Raw genomic sequence first — 23,621 nt, 5'->3', positions numbered from 1 at the left:
GATTGAGATTTCTGGAGACATCTCTGTTATTAATGATTTCTGCCAAAATATTTACACACAACAAGGAGGAGCACAAAAGTAATATTGCAATGAAGATGCTAACGGTCTTACTGGGATTATTCACTAGTATTTTCAGTTCTTGCCATTTAAATTATGCTCCAGCTAAATTATAAATTACTTCATATCATGGATCTTAGAGGTCACTCGGGAGCAGATAAACCCCTAATATTAAATATTCTAAATCTAAAATTTTATTGTTTTGAAACTTCTTTGATGATTCTATGAAAATCCAGAAATCCCAACACTGAGATTAATTTTGGTGATAATTCAGGAGTAATCTAGAATACAAAAATTATACTGAATGACATGAAAATAATGACTCCAGAAAGCATTAGTTATCAACACTTCCATTGCTAGACATGGGAGTTATCTCATGATCACCAGGACCATGTCCTAGGAGATAGTTTTCTCAATAACACTGATAATAATAACAGCATGTTCATATTACGTAAGATTTGTCTTTAGGATAATTTGATTCTTCTACATTTTACTGTGTTAACAAAGGTGTTAGAAAGTAGAGATTTGTTTAATATTGTCGTGCATGTAGCAATCAAACTAATGGATCCAGACTTACCTTACTTTAGAGTAAATCAAGTCTAGCAATCATCTATAGCAACTGATCGGCAAGGGACTAAAATCTGGCACTGAGCTAAGACCCCAGAAAACAAAAACTCAGCTCAAGTTGCAAGTGGAATATGAGAGGATGTGGGTAGAATGAAACAGAGTGAAAGCAATCAAGAATAGACTCAATAAAAAAAAAATAATTTTGTATTTGTCATACAGTAAGTAAAACCCAAAACTCAGTTGTTACATTGCAGCTTAGACTGTGATATTTATAGAGTGCAGCACTAGAATGTGGAAAGCAGATGTGGCAAGGTGCAAAGGAAATCTCTTGAGGCAAAGAAGCAGTGATGGCTCAGACAGATTGAGTCTGACATTTGTAGATGTCAGAAGCCTGGGAAAAAAACACTGCAAAACTGAGATTTCAAACGTGAGGACATGGAGTTAGTCAAAAAAAAATCAGAAACTACAGAAATAAAGATAAACTCTCAGAAGGGTAGGATATATTTTTACTTCTGTCTTATGAAATTACAGATTTTTCTACAGTACATAACTGCATTTCAGGGAACTAGCTAAATTTTTTGAATTTGCTTAGAAATGAATAGAAGAAAATATGTCACTGTCATGTGTTGGATATCAAAAATATATACTTCTATCTCTTTGTGAAATGAACACAGTAAATGTTGAGGTTTAAACACCAACATCTTTTGGAATGAAGAAGGAATATGTCCAAGAGTCACTCAAAACTTTTTCAGAGAAGACAATGGTGCAACATTTTATAGGTATTTGAAAAGATTATTAATCTTAGGTTAACAGAGCTTTTACTTTTGATTTTTTTGTCCCTTCCTTTGTAGTCTTCAAACACCCATCATTTTTTTAATAAATTAATTTTTATTGGTGTTCAGTTTACCAACATACAGAATAACACCCAGTGCTCATCCCGTCAAGTGCCCCCCTCAGTCCCCGACACCCATTCACCCCCACCCCCTGTCCTCCTCCCCCTCCACCACCCCTAGTTCATTTCCCAGAGTTAGGAGTCTTTATGTTCTGTCTCCCTTTCTGATATCTCCCACACATTTCTTCTCCCTTCCCTTCTATCCCCTTTCACTATTATTCATATTCCCCAAATGAATGAGAACATACACTGTTTGTCCTTCTCCGATTGACTTACTTCACTCAGCATAATACCCTCCAGTTCCATCCACGTTGAAGCAAATGGTGGGTATTTGTCGTTTCTAATGGCTGAGGAATATTCCATTGTATACATAGACCACATCTTCTTTATCCATTCGTCTTTCGATGGGCACCGAGGCTCCTTCCACAGTTTGGCTATTGTGGACATGGCTGCTAGAAACATCGGGGTGCAGGTGTCCCGGCGTTTCATTGCATCTGAATCTTTGGGGTAAATCCCTAACAGTGCAATTGCTGGGTCGTAGGGCAGGTCTATTTTTAATTCTTTGAGGAACCTCCACACAGTTTTCCAGAGTGGCTGCACCAGTTCACATTCCCACCAACAGTGTAAGAGGGTTCCCTTTTCTCCGCATCCTCTCCAACATTTGTGGTTTCCTGCCTTGTTAATTTTCCCCATTCTCACTGGTGTGAGGTGGGATCTCATTGTGGTTTTGATTTGTATTTCCCTGATGGCAAGTGATGGGGAGCATTTTCTCATGTGCGTGTTGGCCATGTCTATGTCTTCCTCTGTGAGATTTCTCTTCATGTCTTTTGCCATTTCATGATTGGATTGTTGTTTCTTTGCTGTTGAGTTTAATAAGTTCTTTATAGATTTTGGAAACTAGCCCTTTATCTGATATGTTATTTGCAAATATCTCCTCCCATTCTGTAGGTTGTCTTTGAGTTTTGTTGACTGTATCCTTTGCTGTGCAAAAGCTTCTTATCTTGATGAAGTCCCAATAGTTCATTTTTGCTTTTGTTTCTTTTGCTTTCGTGGATGTATCTTGCAAGAAGTTACTGTGGCCAAGTTCAAAAAGGGTGTTGCCTGTGTTCTCCTCTAGGATTTTGATGGACTCTTGTCTCACATTTAGATCTTTCATCCATTTTGAGTTTATCTTTGTGTATGGTGCAAGAGAGTGGTCTAGTTTCATTCTTCTGCATGCAAACACCCATCATTGATACTTGTGATCTAACTGTTCTATTGTTCCTCTCCCTTCTCTGGTCCTCATTCCACTAAATCCTATTTTCCATCTCTTGCTTTTAATTAACTAGAAGCAAATTTATTTTCAAAGTTATAGCCAGCCTTTCAATAACAAACATATATTGAAAACCTATGATATACCTATTATTATGCGAGGCATATGAAGGATTTGAAGATATTAATGTGTACATATAGAACAAGTCATTAGGGGACAATTAAACTTTGAATTATGGCATGACTATAATCGTAAAAGGAGTACAGCGATGGAAGAGATTATTTGTGAATTGGTTTAATCTGGAGATCAGTGCTGAACAGAACTAAAAACCTGGAAGTTGGGAGGTGTGTTTGGTCCACAGACATGAGACACATTTGTTATTGAGGAAAGCAGGAAGGATATAAAAAAAGTAGGAGGCAGAGCCAGGATAAAAATAATAGGTGTATTCCAAGGGTGAAGAAGAGTGTTCTTAATTTTAGGAGAACTTGTTCCAGAATGGAGCAAGAATGTGAGAGTAAGAGAAAAGGAGTTACCTAAAAACTTCAGCGAGGAGATAGAAAGGGCTAACAAAACCAAAATGAGAAGAATTACAGTGTAAAGTATAACTACTTATTAAAAGTTAGGCAGTGTCCCCTGCCCACTCCAGCATCAGTGCCCCCCAGCCCCCTATTTACATCCGGCCAGAAGTTCTACAGTTATGGCAGGTCAGGAGAGAAGAGCAAGAGGCACAAGATTTTAGTAAGGAAAAGGGGGAAGAGAGCGAGGCAAGCCCTGGGAATTGGAACATGCTTCTCCTTCCATGGCTGGTGTGAGACAGCAGCTTGCACCCCTGCCCCCTGCCCCAAGGCCAGCAGAAGGATGGTACAGTAGGGGTCTGAGGACTAACCTGGGGGTTGTCTTTCAAAGACTGAGCCCATTGACCTGCTGGGATGGCACGACTGCTAAGTTGTCTGGGCCACTCCTGCCTCACAACACTTCTAGACGATTCCCAGATCCTTACCACGTAAGGTTAACCTTAGAGAAGATCAGGACATAAGCAAATTTTATCCTTGACTTTCAGGAAAAGCCACTACAAAATAAGCAATAAGGATGTGATGTACCGGCACATAGGGGCACCCCTTGAGGGCTGTAAGGAAACACTGAGGAAGATATGGGAAGAGGTGGCTGATGACTTCCTCACTTTAGAGGAAGTGTAACAAGATGGCAGACGGCTTTGGGCCCGATCCTGGCTGCTTCATTACTAGTGTGACCTTGCCCAAATCTTTCCATTCCTTGTGCCTCTGTTTCCTCTCCTGTGAAATGGGGATGATGACAGTACTTTCCACATGGTGTTGTCTGAGGATAACTGATGTAGTGTGCTCAGCATGAGAGGCTTTGTAAGCACCACATAAATATAACTGACATCTATACCGAAACTCATTTTACCAAACACTATACAAATATAATTTCATAGTAATCTGAGGGTTGTTCGCATCATTATCCTATTTCATGGATGAAGCCCTGGCTTAACAATGTCTTATAACTTTCTCTAGATTATGGAGAGTACAGAGGTTCCAAATGGTTTCACCGACAACTTTGCTCTAGTCCGTCTCTGAAATCTGACTCCAAACATCCTTTTATATCTAGGCTGTCAAAACCTAAAGAAAGAGTGGAAAAAGAAAGGAAAAAACTCTCAATATTTTACAACTCTCTACAGTATTGCAGGTTACACTCTCAAATCCTTTGCATTATGATACCCTCTGCAGTACCGTCCTCCGTCCTCCTCATCTTTCACTAAGCTTACCAGCAACTTTTAAACATATTGTACCCAGAAAAGTTAACTAGTTATCTTCTTGCCATTTCTCCAAAACAGATATGCTAAAAGCTGAAGTCTTCTTTATTATCTGTGCTAACCTAGATTTTCCTTCCCTTAGTATTGTATTCACATTTAAACAAGAAGGCAGCGATGTTCACAATTTAGAAAGCATGCAAGGTGAAATGAGCCTGATTGGAAAAAAATGCATATGAAGCCTCAGAGCAGACACACCGCAGCCAAGTTCAAAATGTACATAGCTCCTTTACAGATATTCCATGGCAGTGGCACCCTGGAGCGACACGTTGCATTAACACATAAGCATGAAAATACCATATTCTATTCATTGGAGGCAGGTGTTAAATTATAGGAGTGTGTTTTGTTCATATGGTATTTATGTCTTTCAAGTTTGTCTGACATTCCAGAAACAATGTGACTGGGACTCATGAATAAAACTGGAATAATTTTCTTTTCTTTTTTTTTTCTTTTTTTTAAATTTTTTAAAATTTATTTATGATAGTCACACAGAGAGAGAGAGAGAGAGAGAGAGTGTGTAAGAGGCAGAGACACAGGCAGAGGGAGAAGCAGGCTCCATGCACCGGGAGCCCGACGTCGGATTTGATCCCGGGTCTCCAGGATCGCGCCCTGGGCCAAAGGCAGGCGCTAAACCACTGCGCCACCCAGGGATCCCTGGAATAATTTTCTTTTCAATTGTATTTTTCCTCATTCCTACTTTCTGTTGGAAGAGGAACAGAGCTACGTTCATTTCTGGATCTTATGAACACACACACTAATTATGCAAAGGGAAGCCAATTAACCTGGTGGAACAGTTTTTTACCTTTCTTTTTATTTTTCTTTATTTTTATTTTTATTTTTTTAGTTTTTTACCTTTCTACTTCCTGTTATTCTTTTGCTGATTCCTGTGGTTTCGAGTGATAGAATCTGTTCAAAAGAAGGACACTGCTAACAATAAGCAGAAGACGATAAAAAAAGGCATAAAGGGATCTTGGGAGGGCAGTAATGATTAATAATAATAATAATAATAATAATAATAATAAAAAAATTTACTTCTTTCTAGAATATCCTAGACATTCTAATGTGATAATTCATAATACAACTCACTTGACAGGATAGAGAGAAATGTGTGGGTTTGATATACTAAGCAGCCCTAAAAGAGACTTTAGTTTTGATACTGAATAGATAAAATATGTACTTCGACACAAATAAACCAGAGGAAAAATTACTCAGTCATATTTAGTAAATGGCTCTTTCCCCTCTATGCATCTTAGTTCTATTTTTCATCTAATCTAGTTTTCATTATAAATTGGATGAGTTATGCCAGAAAGTGTAGGTTGGAAGAATTTTAATTAGTTGATTCTTAGGAGAGAAATATATTGTACAGAAAGCCAATTTAGTGCTATAGTATATTCTGAAGTTGTGAAGTTTGAATGAATGTATATATACATATATAGACAATACTAATTGTATATTTTGTGTATATAAACACACACTAATAAAATTCATGGTGGTTTCGGCCATCTGACAATGATACTAGTGGACGATGGGGCTATACAGGCACACCTTGCTGTATTGCACTTTGCTTTCTTGTGTTTCACAGATATTACATTTTTTTTTCTCCAAATTGAAGGTTGTGGCAACCATGCAAATCTACCAGCACCATTTTCCCAACAGCATTTTCTCACTTCATGTCTCTGCGTCACATTTCGATAATTCTTTCAATATTTCTAACTTTTTCGTTCTTACTATATTTGTTATGGTGAACTGTGATCAGTGATCTTTGATGTTACTATTGTAACTGTTCTGGGCTCCCCCAGACTATGTCCCTATAACACAGCAAACTTAATCGGTAACTGTTATGTGGGTTCTGCTCCACCTACTGTCTGTTTCCCTTTCTCTCTCCCTCTCCTTGGGCCTTTCTATTTCAATATTGAAATTATCCAGTTGATAACCTTATTATATATATATATATCATATATAAAATATATGATATATATATATATATATCATATATAAACAAAAAGGTTTATATATATACATGGTTCTTTTTATAGGGAGAGGGAGAGGGGAGGAGGGGTGTGGATGGAGAGAGAGGATCTTCAACAGGCTTCACACCCAGTGGGAGTGCAATGTGGGGCTCGAGCTCATGACCCAGAGCTGAAATCAAGTGGGATGATTAACTGGCTGAGCCCCCTAGGTACCCCAACTTTATATATGTTTAGAATATACAATTTATGGTGTGTTACTTGATAAATGGTATGCACCGATGTATTTTTTTCTTTTATTGTTATCAGACTACATTTTTATCCTGAAAAATTAATTTTCCTTAAATTCTGTTTCTTGTGCTATAAATAATTACATTGTTTTTCTTTGATTAGCTTTTTTTAAGGAATAAAAAATATTTGCTTTGCAAAAGAATCAGATTCTGGCTTAATATAGACATGTATTTGTAAGCTGATGTTGAAATGCTCTCAAAAATGTTATCTAGGAAGTTTCTATTCAGTAGCATTAATTTGTCATTTACAGCTTTTCCTAAACAAGATCCCAAGAAACTGCCACTTTAATTTTTCCCCTCCAGTATTTTAAGTACTTCAAGGTTCAAACTGAACTGTAACTAAAACTCTTATTCTCAAACTTAATAAACTAAGAGTTAACGATACATTGGATAGTGAGTGGAATATGAAAGTACAGCCTAGTTTATCAAAAGAGAAAAGTTCTTATGGTATTGGGTTTAGAGATTAGTAAAGAATTTGAGACAAAAGCTTTCACAACTGTGGAAAATCAGAACTCTTCTTGATGTCAGTGGGCTTTTATTTTTTTTTATTTTTTTTTAATTTTTTAAATTTTTTTGTCAGTGGGCTTTTAACACCTACACTATTGAAACTAAATGCAGAATTATGAGATAATATTATAGTTATCCTGAACATCAAAAAGTAACAGCTAAAACATTACAAATAAGATATGGTGATAACTGAATTAGAAGAGCTCAGTTACCACTCTAGGCTAGAAAACTAATCAGTAAAAATGTAATTTCTAATTTAAAAAAGTTTGGCTTCATATTTAAAATTTGTTTACGGTATATTTTCCTATAACTGAAACTATAATGCTCAAGTCTATTAAAAAAAAAGTTTATTTCAGAAATGTCCAAAAGCCTCACTACTCCCCTTTCTTTTATTTATAAAAACCAACAATTTCAAAAATACTTCTAGCATAGAAATGCTAAATGGTTCATCCAAAATGTCAAGCCCATATCAGTAGGCAGTTTCTCATAAAGTAATCTATTATGCAATATCGTATGGTCAAATACCCTATTGATTTATGAACATTTTTCATGAGCAAGAATAATTAAAGAAAATGAAATCAAGTGACTATGTTGCTATTCTCTTTGAATGCTAAACCCTAAAAGTTCAAGTGAGCTGCAGTAAGAGTAAGAATATGAATGTCCATTTGTACCACGTACTACACAGTAAAATCCTAAAAATAATTGAATGAAAATCCTTAATGTTAATTGAAAAATTAAAGATGAGAAGCAATAACAATTGGTGATGGCATATTTCAATTCCCTGTTAAAACTCTGAAGTTGTATTAAATTGCTAACCAAGGTAAAGTCGAGGTAGACTCTACTGTTACTCCTTTCATGTGTTAGGCTTCTCACTTTAACCTGTATGCATTTTTTCCCCAAGTATATAAACATGATTGATTGATTGATTGATTTTTATTTTTTTAAAGACTTTTTTATTTATGCATGAGAGACATAGCGAGAGAGAGAGGCAGAGACACAGGCAGAGGGAGAAGCAGGCTCATGCAGGGAGCCCGATGTGGGACTCGATCCGGGGTCTCCAGGATCAGGCCCTGGGCTAAAGGCGGCGCTAAACCGCTGAGCCACTGGGGCTGCCCCTATAACCATGATTTAATTTGAAATGTGTTATGGTAGAAAAATTAAAGGATAATTCAAGTGGTTTTATTATTATTTTTTACAAAATTCTTAATTCCTAGCTAAAAAACAGGTACTTAAAAATGTACATACTAATATAATGTTCTTCCTGGGAGTCGTAAATATTTTTGTTTTTCCTTCAACCATAGGAAAAAAAGGAAAGTGGAGAAACTGCAAATATCACAAACAGTCATGTAACGAAGACACTGGGACGTAATTAGTAGAATAATAACATTTTGCCTTGGTGTCCTCTAGTTTTCCTCTTTGAAGTTCCGGTTAGTTTTTCACATGTTTCTCTTTCTCTTTCTTTACTTTCTAACTTTCTCTCTTATTCTGCTTTAGGCATATCTCTTTTAAAGTACATATACCTGTTTTGCTTTTTAAAAAATCTTTGCTAGGGTGCCTGGCTGGCTGTTGGTAGAGCATCTGACTCTTGATCTCCGGGTGGTGAATTCGAGTCCCATATTAGGTGTAGAGATTACTTTTAAAAAATGCAATTTCAACATAATCAATATTTCTCTCCCTTTCTTAACAACAACAGAAAACCTTTAGAAGATTTTAAGTCTGAATCCTCACTCATGTCTTATAATTTTTTCTTGCCTTTTAGTGATACATTGTGCTCTCCTCTAAATTTATTATTGTTCTGGTTGCTTTATACAGCTAACACATACTTCTGTTTTGTTATTTTTTTTTTCCATAAACTTATTTATGCTCTCTGGCTTTTTCCCCACTTATTCATTCCAGGTGATTTTAATCCTGAGGGACATCATTCTGTAGATCCTTCAGTCAAGGTTTAAATGTCAATTTTCAATGTTTAACTAAAAGTATTTTATTTTGCCCTCTTGAATAATAGTTTTGCTGTGTGTGTACAGAATCCTAATTTGACAGTTATGTACTCTGTGGATTTATTTATACTATTATCTCACCATTAGCCTTTATGTTGATATTATGAATTCACCTATGTTCTCTATTTGTATTCTTTCACCTATATTCTATATTTTCTAGTTGTTTTCAATATCTTTTAAAAAAGATTTTATTTGTTCATGAGAAATACAGAGAAAGAGAGAGAGAGACAGAGGCAGAGGAAGAGCAGGGTCCCCACAGGGAGCCCGATGTGGGACTCGATCCTGGGTCTCCAGGATCACACCCTCAGCTGAAGACAGGTGCTCAACTACGGAACCACACAGGGGTCCCAGCAATATCTTTTATATCTTGTTGTTTTATACTTTTCCTGTGAAGTGTTGAGGGACTTATAATTTTAAATCTGGGGTTTGTATTTTTTCACGGGGCTCTCACTTCTCCACGCTTTCTATGACACTTTGCATCCAGAATTTCTTTTTAAATCCCCACCAGAACTTCTTATTCTATTCTCCATATTACTTCAGCCATATTTAAGGTTTTACATATTTTCTCCTTTCTCTGAAATGCATTCTTTGTTATTTCATCAAATGTTCCAATTCGCATATTCTCTCTCAGCTGTGTGCCCTTCAGCACCTTCATCGTGATTTCCTTATAACTCCCTTTATTTCATTCCTACAAGTCTCCTCAGAGTGTTTTACTATTCCATATTGTCTTTAACTTTGCTATTTTACTATTTTAATTGCTTGTGACACTAATCTTTTGGTTTGCTAAGAATCATTTGCAAACACAAACCAAAAGATTATTGAATTGTTGTGAATTGTTGTGAATTGTTACCGTCAGTGTGCGTGTGCAAACATGTATGTCTGACCTCATTTTTAGTGGGGTTTTCTGTGTAGTGGGTACTGTGCCTCAGCCAGATGTGAGAAACTCACTCCATTTGAATCTGCTAGATCTTCAGGTATGTCTGTAGTTCATACATAAATTTTATTTTACTTTATTGGCTTAGGGTTTCTTAACCCAATTGGGGAAAGTAAATTCAGTCCTCAAACCTATAAGCAATGTAGGTCATGGTTTTTCTTTTATAGGAAATTCTACTTTCTGTAACCAGAGTCTCCTTGAGTCTCCCTCAGTGGGTAGAACACTTTGTAATTAGACTTAACACTAAGCACAGTGATCTTGGGAGTTCTGCTTTCATGCAGGCCTACAGTGGGTCTTTCGCTTTCAGGTAGGTATTAAAACCCAAGATCTGGGGCTGTTATGGTCAGTGACTACAAGAACCTGCACTCAGTCTCTTAAATGCTAATCACTCTTGTTTTTAGTTTCTTTTTTTGTTTATGGCATGTGGAGATTGCCTTATCCACTGGTGAGCTCAGCCATGTATTTTATGGCTGTTTTATTGTTATATTTTATGCAGTACTGTAGGTGTTTGGCACAAAGAGTTTACTCATCTTATGTCAGCTCACCATCTTGCTTGTACCTGGAATTCCCTTTTTGTTGAACTTTTCTAAGAAGCTAAAAAAAAAAATGTGGTTGTTTGAGGCTGCCTCTATTCCATACTAGGAATCCTTTAAAAGAAAATTAGAGACAAATTTAGTCACTCGTGTGCCACCTTCAGGATTTGCAGCATAACCATATGTGACCATTACTTATTTCATAGTTTTTGTTAAATCAGCTCGCTAAAACACAAAACAAACAAATAAAAATAAAGCAAGAACACAAGCAAAATAAAATTCAAATGGGTTATTTATCCTGGACCTAAACAATAACATCTGGTAAATCATGGTTTTTGAGAAACTATTTATAATTTTTTAGTTAAGCACTAAATTAGATATGTAACTGTTTTCATTAATTTTGTCTGTTTTAACCACCTAGGTTCACATCTCATGACACTAAAAATTCATAGCATACTTCAGGAAATTGAAACAGTAAAAAATCTTTATCACCTACGATGATAAAAACTAGTTGAATATAGTTACCTATGAATTTATACTGCATATTTGAATATTTAGAGATGAAATACAAAATGTGTTTGAAGTTAATAGTTTACTGGATGATGAATATATTATTCTATATATTTTATGTCATTATATAGTATCATGTATAATTAATAGTATTATATATAATTATCTTTAATATTATTTCTAACCTCCTAAACATCTCTACTAGTTATTTTTAATAATTCTTATCTTATTCCATCTTTTTAAGTTTTTGATTTTTAAATTGTTGAAATATCACCTACTTATAGTTGTTTTCAAGTTTTCTTGTGCTTTTAGACTGTAAGCATGTTGAGGTTTAAAAAGTGGCCCTTACTCATCTTTGAGTTCTCTATGATGTCCAGTGTGGTATTTTGGAAAGAAATGAAACTCAGTATTAAATAGAATTAAATCGGTCAAAATAATAAAAAACCACTTGGTATAGCATGACCTTGACAATTACTAAGCAATTGTTTCTCTTGGATTCTGATTAACAGCATTTTAGGAGAAGCTATGTGTCTACAGTCATTCACCCACATGGGAAAAAATATGAGTGCTTTTAGTTTTGCATGCATTGGTTGACATTTTCTACTGCTTCTGATACTTTCATTGTGTCACTAAATCTTTTATACAAGTTAAAAAGATGTACCCTGCAAGAATTTTCTTCCACTAAAACTGCATTTTTACTTTCAAAATTAATGTAAATGTTGTTAGAAAAAATGTAGCGATGAACTATAATAAATCTAACTCAATTGCATTTCTATAGGTCATTATAAATCCCAATAAAATTGTTATTTTTTTCCTAATGAAAACATTATTGAAAACTATGATTTGATCTTATTGTTTTGCCCACAGAGGCATGAAAAACAATATTAAAAATAAAATTATTTTTCTGCTTTGCTTGTATTTGCAATTTCCAAAACCCAATTACAAAAATTGGACTGTGATAATGTAAAAACACATATTAATTTATCAGTAACATCTCGTCCATCTCTGCAGTGATAAAATTTTCCTAAAGTATAAATGTCCTGAAAGAGGAAACTTACATTATAAAAAAAAATATAAGACTATAGAAATTGAATTTTAACTTAATAAATATTTATTGAATGTCCAGTATATTCAAGTATTATGTTAGATGCTAGGGATACACTTGATCTTACCCAAAAGGTCAAGAAGTGATAGACATAAGGGATACAAAAGTAGGCAGACATTGCTTCTATTTTCAAAAAGTGTAATAATATAAGGATGGTAATGATGGAAGTATGCATAGCTTTTCAGGGCAGTATGAAGGGGTAGCCTTTAATTCTGTTGTCGGAGTCAGATTTCTATACAGAACAATGCCAACGAGTTTGCCTCTCAGAACTGAGCTGTAGAGGTATGTCTGGGAGAAGAAACAGAAAAATGCACAGAGATATGTAACAGTATGGCATATCAGGTGAATTTCTGACATATTGCTTGATATAGAGAGGAGTGGGATGCTCTAAGAGATTGGATAAAGGGTTTTGAGACATGCCTTTTAAATTATAATTTCAGGACATGCTAAATCATAAGAAGCCTGCTTATCCAGTTTAAAACACACTTTTAAAATCTGGCATTGGGCAGGAGACATCGATATCTAGTCACGGACATTTTCATCATATCAGCATACTGAAAACAAACAGAAAACAAATTATTCTGAGAAGAAAAGTTGGCAGTAATTTGGAGTACATTTAGCAAAAATCTGAAATATGCTTTGATAGTTATGTAGATATCTGCAGTGCCTAGTAAAATATTTTCTAGGACTGATCTAGTAACATTTGACCAAAATGCATTTCACAGAATGTGTTTGCTATCAACTGACAAGGTGCAGGATGTAGAAGTCTACATTTTAGTTACCTTGATTAAAAATTAGAAACACTAGTGAAATAATGTCAGCTCATTTTACACATACTTAACTATTACAAGAATGTCTGCCATTAGAAAATCACCTAATAATTAATTTCTTCCTTCATTCAATAATTTATTGAGTACTTACATTCCTTGAATCTATGTGCATATATATTGATATAGATGGATTTAGTCTTCACTAATACCAATTTTATAAAATATTTTTTGAGTGTTTCAAATACGGGCTTTGTAATTAGGATTCCCAGAGTTTAAATTCTGGCTTTGCTATTTTCTAGGCCTATAAACTAGAGAAAGTTATTTCATTTCTCTTAATTTCAATTTCTTCACCTTTACAATAGGGGATAAATGGACCTAACCTCATACATGTTAACAAACACTGAGGACCTTGTCCCCCACATAGCAAATGCTCACCAAACGCAGATTGTTGTTCTTGTTATTATTGGAACAGTATTATTATTATCATTAAGGTTATGTATAGAAAGCATATTTACAAGTCCTGCTGATGATATACTTCCCAAAACTATGTCTCAGTGGAATCCAATGTTTTGTCAATCACCCATACAATAGTAAAAATAAAATAATTTTATGTATACTCTCTTTCTCTCTTCTTATCTACACTTTCTATACTGACTTATCTAATTATTTGCAAAGGACAATACAGGTATGATATTCTGTTAAACATACTATGGATAAATTCTGTTTCAATTAGTTGTAATTTTGGAAAGGTACCACTCTGTCAGATTTCATTAGATTGTTATTGATATTATCTTATAATAAGACTAATAAAAATCTTACCCTTGGGGCAGCCCCGGTGGCTCAGCGGTTTAATGCCACCTTCAGCCCAGGCTGTGATCCTGGAGTCCTGGGATCGAGTCCCCCATTGGGCTCCCTGCATGGAGCCTGCTTCTCCCTCTGCCTGTGTCTCTGCCTCTCTCTCTCTCTCTGTCATGAATAAATAAATCTTTTTTTAAAAAAATCTTACCCTTGAAGTAAGAGAAATTTCAACTGTTATTTTATTTTCCCCAAATTATATATATATTTTTAAGATTTATTTATTTATTCATGAGAGACACAGAGAGAGAGAGAGAGAGAAAGAGAGAGAGAGAGAGAGGCAGAGACACAGGCAGGAGGAGAATTAGGCTCCCCACAAGGAGCTTGACATAGGTCTCAATCCAGGACCCCAGGATCTTGCCCTGAGCTGAAATCGGGCTCTCAACCACTGAGCCACCCAGGCGTCCCTATTAGGTCTTTCTTTAATCTTCATTGCTTTGTAGGAATCTAAGGGAGCCCACCTGATACACGTGATTTTAATTTAAATTAGATACTATAATATTTAAATCCAATTAATTAGCACACTTGTATGCTATAATGTATAACAGTGTGCTGTAAGTTAATAAGTGAATCTTATTCTTGATTCCTCTTTGTTTATTCATTCAAAAGTATTTCTTGAGTGTTTATAATTGCTTGAAACACATTTAGATAGAAGCACTGAAATAAGTAGCAAGAATTCTATTGGTCAGAATCAGATAATTAAAGAATATATATATGTATATACATAAAACACATATATGTTATCTATATACATAGTTATATATAACTATATATAAAAATATATATGACACATATAACATTTATGTAGGTATATATGATTAATTAGATATAATTCAAATATCTCTATATAACATTTATATAACTATTTATATATAATTAATTAGATACAATTCAAATATCTCTATATCTATACATCTCATATGTTAGAAGGAGTTAAGTACTATGAAGAAGAATGAAAGCAGGGAAAGAGGCAGGTAACCAGGAATAACAGAGTAGCTAGAAATAAAGTCACATTACCTTTGCAGGAAAATAAGGCCCAGGATATTCCCTTTTCCCTCTCCATATAATTCGATCCCTTGTGATAAAAGGCAACATGACACACTGTCTCCTAGCCTGTGGTGCCCTGTTACACATGGAGCGACTGCCCTTATTGCTCCTGGAACATAGATGGCACGTTGGACCACTCCCCGCCTCGGATGAAAAGATATGCCCTTACATTAGAGGGCAGTTTGCAGGTGGTTTTCCTGGAAAAGGCTACTGGATTATCTATCATTAGAAGTTTTACTTGGTAAACTACCTTACTTGGCAAATTATCATACTCGACAATTTATCATAAAGCACATTTAAAATCCAGCTCAATTCGAAAGAGGGCACATATTTTGAATTTAAAAAGTAGCCCACTACTTTGCCCGTTAGCTCCAGTCAGAACAAAGGAAGACTCCTCAATTTAAGACCTGGCTCCAGAGTCTCCTTAACTATTAAATTTTAATAGTATGTTTCAGGTTATCAGAATAACAATGTAACAATAGATTTCTAAACCACCAGTAACCATAGCAGTGCTCCCCTTGCTCCCTTGCTCTCCAATCCAAGACATTGGAATTAAAGGATCAGGCCCCAGAATACTCTATTTAATATTGGACATTCCTGTGCTTTGGTCCAGGATTATTACTACATAAACCAATACGTTCATGATTGGAGTAATATAATATAAATATCTTATTTATACTTCAGTGAAAAGAATGAAAGGGCCTCTGGACTTTAACTAGTTATGATAATACAATGGATGTGGAAACAAAAAGTTTCTTCAACACTAAAGAAAAATAAATTCAAACCTTTTTATTTACACCTATTGTTAAAGTTATGAAAGTCCATCTAAATATCTTTGTGAGGATGTAAAAAGAAAAGCCAAAATGGGAAATGTAATAAAACTCAAAGAGAGAAATCAAAAAACAGGGGGAAAAAAGGTCACTATACAATATGGTCTGAGGTTTTCCAGTAAAATTGGCTTGGAACAGATACATAAACCAATTTGGTTCATTGACTTCTTGATGGTGTACATTTTGTCCTTTCAGGTCTTATATTGAACATAATAGATCACTATATATGGAATGGATTTAGTTTTTATTAGAGAGAGAGAGAAAGCTGGGCTTCATTAGATCTTATCAAGCTGAAACACTATGATTTTTAGAAAACTATTGGGTTTCCTTGCTCACGAAAAGAAATATTCTGTGGATATGTTGGCTTTCAGAGTTTTTAACAGCCATACATATTTAATAAATTAAATGTCCCTGTATACATTTCTTATCAAATCCTCACTTTTTTTTTGAGATTTAAATTGATTGACCTTTGATTTGGGCTTTTGTGAAACACACAATTACATGTTGTCTATCTAGTATGTGAATGTTTGCTCTTTTAGTAAATTTATTTCATTTCTTTGAATTTTTTTTTAAGGAGAATCTCCTTGCAAATCAAAACCTATGCATGTTTCTCAAACAAAATTTACCTTAAACTTTACAACTTATATAATTATTCACATGAAACCATAAAGGACACGCAACTTTTGTAACACGTTTACCCATTGCAATAAGCCCACTCTTTTTTTTTTTTTTTTTTTTGAGTGATTGAATGATTGATTGATTTGAGTCAGGGGGAGGTATAGAGGGTAAGAATCTTCAGGCAACTGCTCAGAGTACAGAGCCTGGAGCCTGACCTGGGGCTCCACCCAGGAGCTCATTTTCATGAGGCATGAGATCATGAGCTGAGTCAAAACCAAGAGTGGGATGCTTGATCAATGGACCCACCCAGGCACACCTCAATAAGCCCACACTTAATCAAATCCTTCACAGTGAACTTTGAACAGGAAGTTAGGAAATGTAGGTTGTAGGAAATGTAGATGTAGGAAATTAGATGAAAATGGGTGAGATTGTTTTATCTATTAAGCAAATCATAAATACTGTTATAATTTCTCCTAACTGGAATCAAATAGCGGGTGTCTTTCACAAGAAGGAATTGCACCCTGCAATTTCAGACAACTAAATCACTACATAGAGAGAGCATTGAGTGTGATGAGTTTTAAATCTCTTTATCAGTCACATAGCTGCAGATACGGGAACAGGGAATTTAAATACTTGAAGAAAAAGAACAATCACATCAGTTTGCAATTAACTTAAATTTCTGTGCATTCCAAAACCATCAATAGCTGTTCTATATTTTACCCACACTATTTATTTTCTCTCAAAACTATATTGGAATTTCACTTTGAATAGATATACAGTTGTCACTACTGTCTAACTGTAACTGGAACATGAAATTAAGTTTATATATGTGTGAAAACGAATGTAATAAAACAAGCTCTATTTTACTTTTGATACTTATGATATCCCTTTCTCTGGAGTGAACGTCTGGTTTTCCTTCACTCTGTGTGTTTATGCTTGTATGTATGTATTTATCTGAAGATTCATTCAATTTTGAAACGCAATTACTGACTTAAAAGAAGACATGAGAAGAATACTCAGGAAACAGAGATAGGTCAGAACAGTATTAAAAATTATAAAAAGGGAGAAATAAAGGGAAAATTCAGTTTGCCCAGGTAACAAATCCTATTTTTTTTTAAGTATGGTGACTAAAACAAAGCTTAATGTAAGACTAGAGAACTACTAACAACAACAAAAAAAAAAAGAGTCCAAAAACCATCCCAATCATAGGTGCCAGTGAACATATTAGAGCAAGGGACAGCACATACTACTCTGTAAAAGAACACATCAAATACAAAAGAAGAGTATGCCAAGCCTGGCATGTAATGGGGAAAGAATTCACACAGGTCACTTACTAAAGCAGAAATCCCAAAGGTAGTATATTATTAGTTTATGAAGGCTGACGTTACAAAGTCCCACAAGGTGGGTGGCTTAGGACAACAGAAAATTATTGTTTTCTGTTCTGGAAGCCATCAGACCTTCTGCGGACCATGAGGGAGAAATCTGGTCCCAGCCTCCCTCCTAGTTTCCAGTGATCTGATGGTACCTTTAGTGTCCCTTGGCTTCTTCCTCTTCACTGTCAGCTTTGCCTTCAACTTCACTGGTGGTCTTCCTGCGTCTGTCTGTATAGGAACCCCTCATTTCATAAGGACATCAGGGGCCCTCCTTACCCCCATGTGGCCTCATCCTCACCTAAGTACATCAGTAATGACCGTACTTTCAAATTATGAGGTCCTAGGTGCTAGAACTCCAGCATATGAATTTTGGGGTAACATAAATCAACTCATAACATATAAGAACACATAAATGTATATTCCATTCTGTATGTAATGAGATAACTTCAATTTAAAATTAATAGTGTGATGCCATTTAAAAAATGAGTATTTATGTTATTCAATGATGATAAGTCACTTTTGTAAACTCCTGGTGACTTTTTATGTCTGTGCCTTCTTCTTGGGGGAGAAAATTTATCAATATGTATCAAATGTCTTCAAATTCTGTTTTTGGTCAAATCATTGGACATGTGCAGATATCCTCAAGGAAAAATTATCTTAAAAGTAGCTATATGTTTTATAGAAAGATCATCAAATAATTTTTATTTATAAATATTGGAAAAATAATTTCCAACTTTAGGGATGAATGGAACAAACTGGTTGATATATATAAATTATAATAATATCCAGACATTAACTAATTATAGCTGTTTTATAGCATTTATTAATGTACCAGGTATTAATCTGAATATTTTTACATGTATTAACATCAAAATTCTTACAAGGGCCCTATAAGAAATGTGCTACTACTAACTTATTTTGGTATACTTATGCCAAGATAACTAACAACTGTTGCCTTAGAACTGTGTTATTATCAGTGATTTTACTGTTACTTACACTTTTGTATTCTTTTTTTTAAATATTTTTATTTATTTATTCATGTGAGACACAGCGAGAGACAGAGGGAGAAGCAGGCTCCCTGCAAGGAGGCTGATGTGGGACTTGATCCCAGATCCCGGGATTATGCTCTGGGCCAAAGGCAGATGCTCAACCACTGAGCCACCCAGGCATCCCCTCTTCTTTTTTTTTTTTTTAATTTTTAAATTTTATTTATTTATTTTTTTGCATTTGTATTTTTTCTGTCTTTTCTCCTAAAGATTTTATTTAAATTCTAGGTAGCTAACATAGAATGTAATATTGGTTTCAGGAGGAGAATTTAGTGATTCATCAGTTACATATTACACCTGGTGTTCATCACAAATGCCCTACTTAAAACTTATCACTCATGAAGCCCATCCCCACCTACCTCCCTCCAGAATCTTGTTTGTTCTCTATAGTTAAAATTATGTTTTTTGGTTTGCTTCTATTTTTTTTTGTTTCTTTTCCCTATGTTCCTTTGTTTTGTTTCTTAAATTCCACATATGAGTGAAATCATACAGTATTCGTCTTTCTCCAACTGATTTATTTCACTTAACATAATACATTCCAGTTCCATCCACATTGTTGCAAATGTCAGATTTAATTTTTTTTTAAAGATTTTCTTTATTTATTCACGAGAGACATAGAGAGAGAGTGAGAGAGAGGCAGAGACACAGGCAGAGGGAGAAGCAGGCTCCATGCAGGGAGCTCGACGTGGGACTCGATCCTGGGTCTCCAGGATCATGCCCTGGGCCAAAGGCAGTGCTAAACCGCTGAGCCACCCAGGCTGCCCAAGATTTCATTCTTTATTATGTCTGAGTAATTTATATTTATATATATATGTATATGTATATATATATACACATATATATATGTATGTGTATGTATGTATATATTTTTCCATGATATACCATGTCTCTTGGGAATATATAATATTAAGTACATATCATTTTATAATATATAATGTAATAATATACAAAACACATAACATATAATTACTATATTTTATATATATGTGTTATATATATGTGTGTGTGTGTATATATATATGTATATGTATATGTATATGTATATGTATATGTATATGTATATACCCACCACATCTTCTTTACCCATGCATCAGTTGAAGGACATGTTGGCTATAGTTGGTAATGCTTCTACAGCATCAGGGTGCATGTGTCCCTCTGAATCTGTATTTTTGTATCCTTTGGATAAATACCTAGCAGTGCAATTGCTGGATCTTAGAGTAGTTCTAGTTCTAAATTTTTGAGGCACCTCCATATTGTTCTCCAGAGTGGCTGCAAACTTCGCATTCCCATCAACTGTGCAAGAGGGTTCCCCTTTCTCTGCATCCTTGCCAGCATCTCTTGTTTTCCTGTGTTGTCAATTTTAGCCATTCTGACAGGCATGAGGTTGTATCTCATTCTAGTTGTGATTTGTATTTCCCTGATGATGAATGATGTTGAGCATCTTTCCTGTATTTGTTAGCCATCTGGATGTCTTATTTGGAAAAATGTCTGTTCATGTCTTCTGTCCATTTCTTACTGGATTAATTTTTTTGATATTTAGTTTGATAAATTCTTTATAGATTTTGGATACTAACCCTTTATCAGATATGTCATTTCCAAATATCTTCTCCTATCTCATAGGTTGCCTTTTAGTTTTGCTGACTGTTTCCTTCACTTTTTATCTTGATGAAGGCCCAATAGTTAATTTCTGCTTTTTTTCCCTTGTCTCTGGAGCTGTGTATAGTAAGAATTTGATACAGCTGAGGTCAAAGAAGTTGCTGTCTGTGTTCTCCTCTAGGATTTTGATGGTTTCTTGTCTCACACTTGGGTCTCTTACTCATTTTAAATTTATTTTTGTGAATAGTGTAAGAAAGCGGTCCAGTTTCATTCTTCTTCATGTTGCTATCTAGTTTTCCCAAGAGACTTTGGGAAAGTCCAAAGAGACTCTTTTTTGAAGGAGCTGTCTTTTCCCACTGGATATTCATTCCTGCTTTGTTCAAGATTTGTTAACCATATAGTGGTGGGTCCCTTTCTGGATTTTCTATTCTGTTCTATTGATCTATGTGTCTGTTTTTATCCCAGTGCCCTACTGTCTTGGTGACTATAGCTTTGTAATAGAGCTTGAGGTCTGTAATTGTGATGCCTCCAACTTTTCTTTTCTTTTTCAAGATTGCTTTGGCTATTTGGGGTCTTTTATGGTTCCATACAAACTTTAGAATTGTTTCTTCTATTTCTGTGAAAAATGCTGTTGGTATTTTGATAGGGATTGCATTAAATGTGTAGATTGCTTTGGGCAGTATAGACATTTTAACAATACTTTTCCTTCCAACCCATGAGCATGGTATATTTTTCCATTTCTTTGTGTCTTCTTCAATTTCCTTCACAAGTATTCTATAGTTTTCAGAGTACAGATCTTTTATCTGAACATATTTCGTACATTGATTTTGTATCCTGTGATTTTGCTGAATTCGATTTCAGTTCTAATAACTACTTGGTGGAGTCTTTTGGGTTTTCACGTATCTGCAATGTATCATGTTATCTGTGAACAAAGTTTGTCTTCTTCCTTGCTTATTTGGATGCCTTTTACTTCTTTTTGTTGTCTGATTCCTGAGGCTAGGACTTCTAGTACTATGTTAAAATAACAATGGTGAGAGTGGACATCCCTCTCTTCCTGACCATAGAGGAAAAACTTAGTTTTCCTCCACTGAGGATGCTATGAGCTGTGGATCTTTTGTATATGGTCTTATGATGTTGAGGTGTGGTTCTTCTATTCCTACCTTGTTGAGGGTTTTTTTTCAAGTATGAATGCTGTATTTTGCCAAATGTTTTTTCTGTATCTATTGAGAAGATCATATGATTCTTATCCTTTCTTTTATTAATGTGTATCATTTTGATTGATTTTCCAATATTGGACCACACTTGCACCGAGAAATAAATCCCACTTGATGGTGGTGAATAATTCTTCTAATGTACTATTAGATTTGATTTGCTGGTATATTGTTGAGAATTTTTGCATCTATGTTCATTAGGGATATTGGCCTGTAATTCTTTTTAGTTTCATCTTTGTCTGGTTTTGGAATCAAGGTAATGGTGGCCTTGTAGAATGAGTTTGGAAATTTTCCTTTCATTTATATATTTTTTAGAACAGTTTGAGAAGAATGGGAATTAATGCTTCTTTAAATGTTTGGGAGAATTCACCTGGGAAGCCATCTGGCCCTGCATCTGGCCTTGTCTCTGTTGGGAGACTTTTGATTACTGATTCAATTTCTTTGCTGGTCATAAGTCTTTTCAAATATTCTATTTCTTCCTGTTTCAGTTTTGGTAGCTTATATGTTTTTATGAATGTATGCATTTCTTCCAGATTGCCTAATTTGTGGGCATATAATTTTTCTTAATACTTCTAATCATTTGTATTTATTCTGTTGTTGTGATCTCTTCTCTTTCATTCCTTATTTTATTTATTTGGGTCCTTTCTGTTTTCTTTTACATAAGTCGGGCTAGGGGCTTACCAATTTTATTAATTCTTTTATATAATTTTCTAATTTATTTATAATTTTAATATGAAACAATGATAAAAATACTTAATAGGTGTTCATATTCATTTTTATATACATTTACTGGATCAAACATGAGAGTAAGATATTTGATAATTTGAATTTTTGCTTCTTTCTAAGGTAAGGTCTTATTTAATTCAAGTTTCAGGCAGCTAGATCCACTAACAAAATATAAATAGATTACATGTTGTATTTAATTAACCCAGGGTCACTATCTATTAGAGTTTAGTTTGCATATGTACCTTAGGGACTATAGAATAGTCAGGGCGTTTCCTGTGACCTAATTTGCATATATGGCCTTATATCCCTGATAAAGGGTCATATGCCAAAGAAATTTCAGCCTATTTCTAGGTTCTCTGGATACTTGGCTTTGGTTAGTATCATACAGAATTATATTCATTAACACATTCTGGGAGGGGTGATGAGTTGTGGGAGCTTTGAAAATATAATAATGTCCCATAGGCCAGTAAGCAGTCGACAGAAGCATACCTAGCTCAGCTAGAATAAAAATAATCCAAGAATTAGAATAGTATAAAATGCAGCAGGATACAAAAAGTGACTGCTGTCCCCCTTCTCCAGTTTCCCCAGTATCATAGTATGTATTATACTTAGTGCCTGAATATTAAAGGTAGTGCTGGAGGGAGGAGAATGCATCTCAACTATATACTAGTTGTGCTATAAATAATGTCATTTAAACTGATGGAATAAACCAAATCATCTTTGTTTTTGGCCTTATCACAACTACTGAGACAAAATATGACAAAATCTGGTCTTAATATCTACTGCTACATATCCATATGTAGCATATCTTTCAAATCCAGACATAAAATTTTTTTCATTCAACATTTTTTTTGCCAGAAATGTAATACGTTATAGTACAACTGAGGCTTACATCCATAAAATAATTTAGAAGGATGTCAAAGAAATCCCTAATCCTTGAAAAAAAGTTCTAAGAAATGACTAGAAAGTAACACTTCTGAGAATATGAAGAAATTCAGATTTTAGAGTTGAGATCACCAAGTCAAAGTCAGATCACTCACCAGAGTAATAACTTGAATGCCATGATTTTGCTCAGATAAAACTTTCTGAATCTCTTATGCACAGAAAATT

This window comes from Nyctereutes procyonoides, unplaced genomic scaffold (genome assembly GCF_905146905.1).
Source record: "Nyctereutes procyonoides isolate TBG_1078 unplaced genomic scaffold, NYPRO_anot_genome, whole genome shotgun sequence".
NCBI classification, from domain to species: Eukaryota; Metazoa; Chordata; class Mammalia; order Carnivora; family Canidae; genus Nyctereutes; species Nyctereutes procyonoides.
The sequence above is the reverse complement of the archived record's forward strand: the minus strand, read 5'-3'. Positions refer to the sequence as shown.